We start from the raw sequence: 12,187 nt of genomic DNA on the forward strand, positions 1-12,187 counted from the left end.
AATTCAGGAGCTCAGCCAGCTGGAACTGAATTTTCTGGAAGAGAAGGAGTCAGTGGAAAGAAAACTCAAGACTATAGAAGATAGTCTGGAGAAGACCGAGCTGAGCATCAAGCTTGGCAACATAGAGTATACACTTGATCGGCTGGAGAAGGAAAGAGCAGAGCAACGCCGGGAGTGCAGAAGAATGAGGAAGGATCCTCCATTCTAGATTTAGTAAAGAATGTATGATGTAATGATTATGAATTAACATGAATAAAGAAAAAATTTTGCAAGCACAATGTCATATATATATATGCAGTGAGAAACAACGAGTAAGCAAACATAGCAAATATCTTAAATAAAAGTAAAATAAGGTAAGAAAAACGAAAGAAATCCTAAAAACTAGGGCTTGTCAGAGCGACGCAGAAGTTCTTTGAGAGCTCGATTCATTTCCATCAGCAGAATCTCATGAGAATTGAGACGTTGTTCCATAATGTCAAGTCTGGAAGAACTTGACTGTGTAGAGGTAGAGGGAACATTCTGATCAGAGTGAGGAGCTTGAGTGGAGTCAGAATCAGCATGAGTGAAAAGCACTGGTGCAAGAGCTTGACATCTGAGAGCTTCAGCTTCAGCTTGTAGTCTCTCAGCTTCTAATCTAGCAAGTTCAGCTTGTGCAGCCTCTTGACGTGCAGCTTCTTCTGCTTGTTCTTTCTTTCTTCTTGCTTCTTCAACAGCTTCAAGTAACTTAGTTCTTTGCTGTTGTTCATGCATAGCAACTCTTCTGTTAAACCGCTGATTAGCAGCCTCAATCCTTTGATCCCTTTCTGCAGTGAGATGACTCATCATAACAGGAACTTGAGCAACTAACCAAGTACTCAGACGATTCCATTCTTCAGCAACAGAGTCAGAGTTTTCACTAAGGTCAGTGTGACCTTGCACATTGCGAATCATCAGTGAAGCTTCATGATTAAAGACACTGACGCACTCAAGAAGAGAGTTTGGCTTGAGGTAGGTGTAGGGAACAATGGAAAGATTGGTTTCAGGAGAGGTGGGGTGATTGCTGCTATTTGCCTCAGAGGCACCTTGAGGAGAACCAACATCAAAAGTTTGGACATTTGGTTCAGAGGTTTCAAGGTTTGGTTCAGAGGTTTCAACCTGAGGGTGTGGTGATCTAACCGAAGAATAGTTAGACACTGAGTTTTCTGGTTCTGGTTGAATGGGTTCTTGTTGAACTTGGTCTGGTTGAACTTGTTGGGCTAAAGGGTCTGCTTCATGCAAAGGGTCAGCCTGAATAGGATGATCTGGGTCAACTAGGGGTGAATGGTCACTTTGGTCCCTAAAGTTGTAGGTGTCGGACATATTAGTCCCTATTCTTCATAAATGTCTCCCGTAGTCCCTAATGTTTGCAAACGTCGACCACGTTGGTCCTTGGCCGTTTTTCCGTTAGTGAACATTAACAGAGATAATGATTTGGCACGTTAAGTGCCCTAATGGCGTTGCCACGTGGATCTGAACGTTGGGGGAAACATTGAAACATCAATTTAGTCCCTTTCTTCCTTATAAGAACAAGAACCCTAGAACATTGAAACATCAATTTTGTTATGATGGATGCTAGTGTATATGCAAAGGGAACTGGATGCTAGTGTATATGCAATTTTGTTTGGGAAGCCTAGCAAACCCAATACATTCACCTCCAAAATCAAGATCAAAACTTCCTACTCCAGAAAACCCAATCAATAAATCCCACACCTACCCAGAATCAGAAAACAAATTGGAATAAAACCAATCATATTCAAGAAAGAAAAATCAGTATCAATTTAACTCCATTAAATTCTTTTTACCCAAATCAGAAAACATAAAAACCCTAGACTATTAGATCCAAAATTGACAAGAGGAAACACCTCTTAGCAGTGGTTTGGCCTCGGATTTGAGAAGAGGAGGTCGAAAGCTTCAAGAAATTGCCCTTGATTTTCAGAACGAAGCTCGCCGGAGAAGACACCGGTGGCGGCTAGGGTTTTGTTTCTCCTCTGTTCTATGTAGCTTCTCGCCGCTCCTGAAGGTGGTGGTGCTCGCGGCTCTGGACTGGACAAGGAAGAGGCGTCACGGTGGTGATGGCTGGTGCGTTGTGGATGGAAGTAGAAGAAAATGATGGTGGTGAGAGGGAGTATGCGTGGCTGCTGCAACGTTGAGGAGGTGAGGATGATGGTCTTTTGTTGTTAAGGATGAAGAAGGAATTATGGTGAGGATTGTGAGGTGCTGCTCATTGAAAGGGAGAAGGGAATGTGGGTGATGTTGGTTTTGTTCTGCAGGAAAAAGAAAAGGGAACGAAGAAGAAGGAAAAAAAGGACTAAATTGAAGTTTCAATGTTTCCCCCCAATGTTCCAATCCACGTGGCTAGGAGAGATGCACACGTAACGTGCCAAATCATCGTCTCCGTTAACGTTTACTAACGGGAGCAGAGGCAGGGACCAACGTGATCGACGTTTTCCAACTTCAGGGACTACGGGCGACATTTCCTTAGAATAGGGACTAATATGCCCGACACCTACAACTTTAGGGACCAAAGTGACCATTCACCCGTCAACTAGACGTTCTGGTCTAGGTCCAGGGTATCTCCTAGGGCTAGGTACTGTGAGGTAGTACTCTGGAATGACAGACTCTTTCTCTTTCCTAACTTCATGAAATTTACGAATTGATTCAGAGTTGTTGGAGGGTGAGGAATCGGCAACATTGGTGGGAAAGAATACAGAAGTATAGGGAGTTCAGGAATCTGTATCAGTTGTTCTGCGAACAGGACGTTCTGAAGCTCTGGGGACAGAGTGATCAGAAGGTCTGGGTTCAGATTCTGGTTGTTCAAGAATAATGGGTTCAGAGGTTAGCGGGTTGTATTGAATGGTTATGGGTGAGGTTGGTTCAGAGGGACGTGGAGTCTGAAGCATGTTCCAAAGAGGTGCTTCTTGTTGGGAAGGTTGGAAAAATGAAGATCTAGGGGAATTTGGTGGGGAAGTGGTTTGGTCAGCTGGTTGAGACTCTGGGATAGGAGTGAGTTGGGTGGCAGTGCGGTTAAGGAGTGTAGAGATGGGGAGTGCATCAAGTGAATTTAAATCATCATCAGATTCAGTAACAGCAGACTTACTTGATGATCGCACGGCAGACCGAGTAACTCTGGCAGAAATCTCCATTCTGATTACTTGAGCAGCTAGTTCCACACGAGTTGGCTTCTCCACAATTCTGACTTGCTTCTTTTTCTTCTTAGGAGGAGGAGCATCACCATCAGATGGAGCATCTGGTTTGGTGGATTCCTCGTGCTTCCTCTTAGATTTGTCAGCCTTCTTTTTCTTCTTCTGATCATCAGACTCTTCAGAAGATTCCTCCAAGACCATTTTTCTCTGAAATTTCTTCTTGGGAGGAGAGTCAAACTCTGGAGCTGGTGGCAATTGTCTGAAGAACTCGTCCACATCAATATCATACCCTTGTTTCTTCAGATCGTCAATGTAGCACAAAATAGCTTCTGGGTTATCTGCTTGGGACCACAGAGGGTAATCATTTAGAGGCACCCTTCTTTGTCTTACTTCATCAGAAGTATCTGCATGAGCAGGGGCAACCTTTTTCTTGATTAATCCCATCTTCTTCAAGGATGTGGATGTGAAGACATCACTACCAATTGTCGACAGATCCTCTATGCATCCTGCCTTGATCAGATCTTCTATGAAATTGCTCTCAATGAAGAGGTCTGAAAGCAATCTCCCAAAAGGGATGTATTTGATAGCAGACTTGATGGAAGCAGTGGTTCTGGATTTCCTGATACACTCTTTCAGGTAAGAGAACAGGAAGAAAGGAAGGCAGATCTTCCTATGATCCTGAATGAAGAACAGCATCGCCTTTTGGCAGAAGTTGATGTAATCAGGAGAGCTTCCCTTTGGCCTCTGGTTGATGCAGTGAAGCAGAATCTTGTGTCAGATCCTGAGCTTGGGATGAAGATCCACCACTTTGTAGTCACTCTTGCCAGGTTTGTAGTTGGTGTAAAGAGCCTAGTTGGTTTCTTCCTTTGTTCTGGGTTTCAACTTCGATTCAGTCAGTTGGAATCTATACCCAGTTCCAGTGTGTGCACCCAGAAGATCAACAACAGACTTCTCAGTAATGATTATCCTCCTTCCAGCAATGTAGGAAACCACTTGTGTGTCATCGCAGTCGGCATGTTTCCAGAATTCCTTGACCAATTTGTCATAGATTGGACCTCGAAGCCTGTTGAAGTATTCTTCCCAGCCTTGAACACGAACTTCAGGACGAAGATCATACCCATTAGCAGCTATATTATCCAGGTCGAATCTCCATTCAGCAAGAACCTGGAGTTCTTCCGAAGCAAAAACACAGTGAACGGCACAGCCCCGTTCTGCAATTGGAATCATCTTCTCTTGAGCTTGACCTTGACTTTGAGTTACAGGACCCGATTGACCTGTAGCTTGGCCTACTACCATAGTAGGAAATCTGGTTGCATCTGCAGTTTCACGTCTGTTGGGTCTAACCATCTTGAAGGCGGTTGAAGGTTTTGGGTAGAAAAGAAAAGGATGAATAGAGAGAGAGAGATCGTGGGGATAAGGATTTGAAAAACTGAAGAGAGATAAGGTAAAACCGTAAGTGTAGGAGAACGTGTGTGTATAGTGGGTTTTTGAAAAATAACCGTTGGGATCAAAAAGCAAATTAAAATCAACGGTTAAAAAATAAAGACATCATAGTAACAGTTAATACACATATCACACGCAGGAGAGAAGCACATCAACACTCATTACGACAGACTGTCAGCACGGGCACAAGGAACTATGTATCAGAGATACTGACACACGTTTACCGTCTCAGCTTCAGAGTCAGCACCAATGGGTACATAAACTCTGATAGAGTTACCTTCTGGACTAGACATCTTCTGATAGTCAGAGGTTCTGATCAATCTTCATGCTGGACAAAAGTCCATATTCAGATTTTTCAGAATGAAATTAAATCTATCCTCTGCTAAGGGCTTTGTAAAGATATCTGCCCATTGATGGTCAGTATCAACAAACTTCAGAAGAAGTGCGCCCTTCTGTACATAATGTCTAATAAAATGATACTTTACCTCAATGTGCTTTGCCCTTGAATGTAAGATAGATTTCTTACTCAATGAAATTGCAGCAGTGTTATCACAATAGATTGGGATATTGCTCTCAAGGATTTGATAATCCTCCAGCTGATGTTTCATCCAGAGCATCTGAGTGCTGCATATTGCTGCTGAGATATATTCTGCCTCTGCAGTAGATAGTGCAATGGTTGATTGCGTCTTGCTTGCCCATGAGACTAAGTTGCTTCCCAGAAATTGGCAATTTCCAGAAGTGCTTTTTCTCTCTGTTCTATCTCCAGCATAATCAGCATCACAACAACCAGAAAGCTTATACTCTGATGTTTTCTTATACATCAAGCCAAGGTTAGTGGTACCTTTCAGATATCTTAGGATCCTCTTAACAGCAGTTAAGTGGGTTTCCCTCGGATCTGATTGGAAACGAGCACATAAATGAACACTAAACAATATATCTGGCCTAGATGCAGTTAAGTATAGAAGTGATCCTATCATACCACGATAGAGCTTCTGACAAACTTTACCACTTGCATCTTCTTTCTCCAGAATGCATGTAGGATGCATTGGAGTCTTGGCAACTGTAGATTCCAGCATATTGAACTTCTTCAGAAGTTCTTTAGTGTACTTGCTCTGATGGATGTACGTTCCTTCTGGTGTTTGATCAACTTGTATACCCAGAAAGTACTTGAGTTCCCCCATCATACTCATTTCAAATTCAGCCAGCATCATCTCAGAAAATTCTTTGCATAGAGATTGATTAGCAGAACCAAATATAATATCATCAACATAGATTTGCACAATTAAGATATCATCTTTGTAAGTTTTGCAAAGGAGAGTTGTATCTACTTTACCCCTTACAAACTCATTCTCCAGAAGGAATGAGCTGAGTCTCTCATACCATGCTCTAGGAGCTTGCTTCAGACCATAGAGAGATTTCTTCAGCTTGAAAACATGGTCTGGGTTCTTCTCATCCTCAAAACCTGGGGGTTGATGAACGTAGACTTCCTCTGATATGTATCCATTTAGGAAGGCACTCTTAACATCCATCTGATGTAGAATTATGTTGTGATTCACTGAGAAGGAGATCAGCAGTCTGATTGCTTCTAGTCTTGCTACTGGAGCAAATGTTTCAGTGTAGTCTATTCCTTCCTGCTGACTGTAGCCTTGAGCAACTAGCCTTAAATTGTTTCTGACTACATCACCTTTCTCATTCAACTTGTTTCTGAACACCCATTTGGTTCCAATTACGTGGACACTTTGAGGTTTCTTCACTAGGCTCCAAACATCATTCTTGGAAAATTGATTCAATTCTTCTTCCATAGCCAGAATCCAGTCCTTGTCCTGAAGAGCTTCATCAATTGACTTGGGTTCAATTCAGGACACCAATCCTTTCAGACTAAGCAAGGTCTCTTTAGAGGGTCTGAAAGCTGATCTGGTTCTGACTTGTTCGTCTTTATTGCCCAGAATCAATTCCTTAGGATGAGCCGCAGTGATTCTGCTCTTCTTCTGAGATTGTGAATCAGAGGGACCAGCTTCTTCTGGTTCATCTTCGTCTGGCTCAACTTCCTCTGGAGCTTTGCCTTTGTCAGAAACATTTATGCTTAAATCTGCAAACTTCGCAACTAGCTTTGACTGATCAGAGTCAAGCTTATCATCAAATCTAACATGTATAGATTCTTCAATTGTTTTAGCATCAGTATTATAAAATCTAAAACCTTTAAATCTATCAGAGTAACCAAGTAATAGACATTTAGACGATTTAGCATCAAACTTATGCAATCTATCCTTAGTGTTAAGAACATAACAAACACAACAAAAAGGATGAAAATAAGAAATGTCGGGCTTTATATTCTTCCACAATTCATAAGGAGTCTTATTCAGAATTGGTCTCATAGAGATTCTGTTCTGAATGTAACACGCTGTATTTACTGCCTCTGCCCAAGAGTGCTTAGCCATGCCAGTTTCTTGGAGCATGGTTCTAGCCATCTCCTGAAGAGTTCTGTTCTTCCTCTCAACAGCACCATTTTGTTGAGGAGTTCTGGGACAAGAGAAATCATGTGCAATTCCATAGGAATCAAACAGACTCTCAAACTTGTCATTCTCAAACTCTCCACCATGGTCACTTCTGACACGCACAATCCTACAAGCCTTCTCGTTTTGCACTTGGGCTATGAAGGTAGAGAACACAGCATGAGACTCATCCTTGCGGGTTAGAAATTTTACCCATGTCCAGCGGCTATATTCGTCAACAATGACCATCCCATATTTCTTGCCACCTATAGAATCAGTTTTCACTGGTCCAAACAGGTCGATATGCAGAAGTTCCAACATTCTTTGCCTTGAAAGGGACTTTTGTGAATTTGCCTTTCTGACATGCTTCACAAAGAGCGTCTGAAGAGAACTTCAGAGTGGGTAAGCCCCTGACAAGGTTTAGCTTGCTCAGCTGAGAAATCTTTCTCATACTGGCATGTCCTAACCGTCTATGCCATACCCATTTCTCTTCATTAACAGACATAAGGGACTTCACATTCTGAGCCTCCAACTCAAATAATCTGATCTTATAAATGTTGTTCTTCCTCTTGCTGTTAAACAGAACAGAGCCATCGATCTGACTTACAGCCCGGCAGGACTTTTGATTGAAGATAACATCATAACCCTTGTCAGCTAATTGACTTATAGACAATAAGTTATGAGTTAAGCCGTCTACCAATAAAACATTGTCAATGCATGGACTACTATCTACACAAATAGTACCAGTACCAACAATTTTACCCTTTTCGTTGCCACCAAAGCCAACTTCGCCTCCAGGCTTAAGTTTTAGCTCTTGGAACATACGCCTTTCTCCCGTCATGTGACGCGAGCATCCACTGTCAAGAAACCATGATTGGTGTTTCAGTGGAGCTATCAAGGATATCTGCAACATAGATAATCTTATCCTTAGGTACCCATTTTCTGGGTCCTCTCTTCTTAGTTACTCCAGAGGTTCTGATCACCTTGGGTTTCTCAACATGGTAATGTAAAGGAATTTTTGCATGATATTTAGACATGGAGAAAGATCCCTTTTTGAGAGGGGGTTTAGCAACTTCAGCAGATAAAGGATCAAGCAATACGGTACCAGAGGGAACAAAGCATTCATACAAAGATTTAGCTTTAGGCATAGAGGGCTCATTTCTAATTGGTTTAGAATAGCCAATGCCATGCATTCCATTTCTGCTTACGTCATAGATCATTAAAGCCATTAAGCTTCTGTCTACGCTTTTAGCCAGGAATCTTTGAAAAGATTTTTCATACTTAGATTCATGCTTACTATCAGAGGCATCGCAGGCAATAACTTCTTCTAACTTAGCAATTTGATTCTTAAGCACAGAGTTAGAATTCACTAAAGCATGGTTATCATTTTTCAAATCAGAAATGATTTTCTCATGATCAGAAGGAGTCTTAGAAGCAGCAGATAAGTCCATTTTCAGCTTTTTATGCTTAGACAATAAAGAGTTATACTTATCCATGATATCAGACAAAGCATGTTTCAGTTCAGAGGTTGAGAAAGAAGCAAATACCTCATTTTCATCGTCTTAGTTAGGATCTCCTTCTGATTCAGAGTCAGAGTCAACAGCATCCTTTGACTCTGCTCCTTTGTCTTTGACAATAGCCATGAGTCCTTGGACTTCACCATCAGAGTCAACATCCTCTGACTCTGATTCGTCAAAAGTCACCATCAGACTTTTCTTGGTCTTGAAGTGCTTCTTTGGCCTCTTGTCCTTCTTCAACTTTGGACAATCACTTTTGTAGTGCCCTGATTCTTTGCACTCAAAACATGTGACTTCCTTGATTGATGACTTCTTCTGGCCTGAGGATTCAAACTTTCCTTTGGCCTTTCCAGAGCCTCTGTACTTGCTTTGCTTGTGCTTCCAGATGCGGTTGAGTCTTTTAGAGATCAGAGTCAGCTCATCTTCATCAGAATCTTCTGATGCTTCTTCAAATTCTTCTGCTTCAGCTTGGAGAGCTTTTAACTTCTCAGCTTTAGCCTTTTCAGATTTGGATTTCAAGGCTATTGACTTCTTCCTCAGATCTTGCATCTCTGCGCGCTTCAGCTCATGGCACTTTAGTATGCTGATGAGTTCTTCTAAACTCATACGCTCAACATCTCTCGTAAGCTCTATTGAAGTCACCAAGGGCATCCAGCTTTCAAGAAGACTTCTGATGACCCTTATGACATGATCTTTTGTTGTGTAGCTCTTATTGAGAGGTCGTATTCCAGCTACAAGCAACTGAAATCTGGAGAACATTTCTTCAATGGACTTGTTTGATTCCATGATGAAGGACTCATACTTCTGGATCAAAGACAACGCCTTTGATTCTTTGACTTTCTTGTTTCCTTCATGAGACATCTTCAGGGATACAAAGATGCCCTTAGCATACTCACGATCTGTAATCTTCTGGTACTCTTCATAAGAGATAGCACTTAGAAGAATTGCTCTAGCTTTGTGATGTTGTGAGTAAAGCTTCTTTTGATCTGCAGTCATCTCTGACCTTGGGATCTTCTTGCCTTCTTCATCAACTGGACGCTCATAGCCATCCACAATAATATCCCAGAGATCTGCATCGAAACCCAGAAAGAAACTTTCAAGTCTATCTTTCCAATATTCGAACCTTTGATCGTCGAACATGGGTAGCCATTGTTTTTCACACCGGCCCGGATCACTGAAGATACCAATTGAAGGTATGAAAAACGGTAGAAAGGGGGGGGGGGTTTGAATAACGTTTTCAGAATAAAACTTCCACCTTAAAGATTTTAACAAATCTTTCAAGAACAAAGTGCTTAAGATAAGAGATAGAAAAGCACACAAGGATTTTATCTTGGTTCACTTGATAAATCACTCAAGCTAATCCAGTCGTGATTTCTTTCTTCTTAGAATGAAGGCAATCCACTAATCAGGTAAATGTTACAACTGCACTTGAAACCTACAAGTGACTAACAATACACTGACTTAGCTCACACTAAGATTCACTCTCTTAGTCTTCTCTAGGATCCGATCAACCTTGATCTCCTAAAGGTAACTAAACAACTGTTTAAGAAAGAATGTTTACAAAGAATTTGCTTCTGAAAAGCTAATAGTAAACACAATGAATTCAGATGAAAGAATGCTTAGAAGGTTTGAATATAGCTTGCGCGTGTGAGATTCTTCCAACAGCATCTTTCAATCTTCAGCCTCTATTTATACTCCAAGGATTAGGGTTTGAACGCTGCATGGGAATGCTACCGTTGGAGGGCAGTTCTGGAAATTCCAGCTTCTGCTGTGGCTGAGAATGTTAGGTAGGTCGTCAGGATAGTACATTTCCTTTTGTACTTGGATAGTGACTTGACCTTTAAACCTAGTAGACTTCTGATAAGGGGAATGCTTCATGTTGGAACTTGTGAAGCTCGTTGATCAGAGTCAGAGGGAAGCAGAGATCCTCTGACCGTTGTATCTTCTGATTCTGAACTCAGAGGGAAGTACATGGTCTTCAGAGCCATCTTGCTTCTGGACATCAGAGATTCCACTTTTCAGCTTCTGGATCTTCAGAGTCTTCTACACCATCAGAACATCTGAACCCTTAGAGTGTCTGGGTTGTGAGAACGTCTGGATCTTCAGAACTTCAAGTGACTGAGTCCATATCAGAGCTTGTAAGGCTTCAGATCTTCTGAAGCTTTTCTACTGTTCAGAGTGAACATAGATGTTGCGAAAGCGTTGCTTGGGTCACTCTTTAAGCACAATGCTTCTGATTTGTGTGAGATAAAATTGAGGTCAGAGCCTGTAAATAGCACACTCAGAAAAACACGTTAGAGTACCATAATTGTTCATACTCAAATGTTAACTTGTAATCATCAAAACATAGAGTTGTACTACTCGATCAAAACTTAATCTTACATTAGTTATTACTTGATCGAGGAAAACATATGATTCTCAATCAAGTAGTAACTTCAAACAAGATAAGCGAAGATCGCTCCACACAAACCAATCATATACTTGGTTAATCAGTTGACACCCAACCGATCGATCACTAAGTTCACACAACCGAGCACAACAGACCTATTTCCCAACAAGCTCTAGTATTCTTAACCAAAGCTCTGATACCACAATGTAACACCCCGATTTCTCGAGGGTCACTTTAGTAACCATAAATAAACTGGAAGCTTTAGTTCTTTTATTGTTGCACGTGAAGATTGCAAAACATAAACTAATGTACAATATATATACAACCCCACTGTAACCATAAGTAGCAAAAAGTTACAAAGAGTAAGCCCGAAGGAAATATGTACAAGCCCAAAATGGCCTCCTCCAGACCTCCTACGTCCGACTAATCCCTGTGATTCCCATGACATGGAACCACACAAAAAGTAATATGTCGGCGACCTACCCTGCCCCAAAATACAGACACGACTGATCAGAGCTACGACCAACAACACCTACCCAATCACTCAAAGAAACAGGTCTGCCTACCCTCCTCCTCCTCCTCGCCGGTATAGTCGTCCTCTGTGTTGGAGTCCTCCACTGTAATCACATCTGTGTCCAAGTCTATAAACTCGCGCCTCGCCACCATGAACTGAGCCCTAGCCATGCCAGTCTCCACATCAAACACCTCTTATCGTACAAGCCTCTCCTCCACGTGTACCAAAGGTTCCACGCGGTAGCCACATGAGGAAGAAGATGAAGGTATGAAAAACGGTAGAAAGGGGGGATTTGAATAGCGTTTTAAACTAAAAACTCGACCCACTTGAGATTTAAATAAGTCTCATCAACCGCCAAGGATAAAAGTGCTAAGATTAGAGTTAAGGAAAGCACACAAATGATTTTATCCTGGTTCACTTGATAAATCCCTCAAGCTAATCCAGTCCACCCGTTAAGGTGCTACCGTTGGAGGACCGAGCAGGATTTCTAGGTTCTGCTGTGGCTGAATCAGTTAGGTAAGGTCGTCAGGAATGGTACAATTGCTTTTGTACTTTGGATAGAAACATGACCTTTATCCTTGTTGATTTCTGATCAGAGTGATGCTTCATCTTGGAACTTGTGAAGCTTGATGATCAGAGTCAGAGGGAAGCTTGATCCTCTAACCTTTGTA

This window comes from Lotus japonicus, chromosome 6, assembly GCF_012489685.1.
Source record: "Lotus japonicus ecotype B-129 chromosome 6, LjGifu_v1.2".
In the NCBI taxonomy this organism is placed as follows: Eukaryota; Viridiplantae; Streptophyta; class Magnoliopsida; order Fabales; family Fabaceae; genus Lotus; species Lotus japonicus.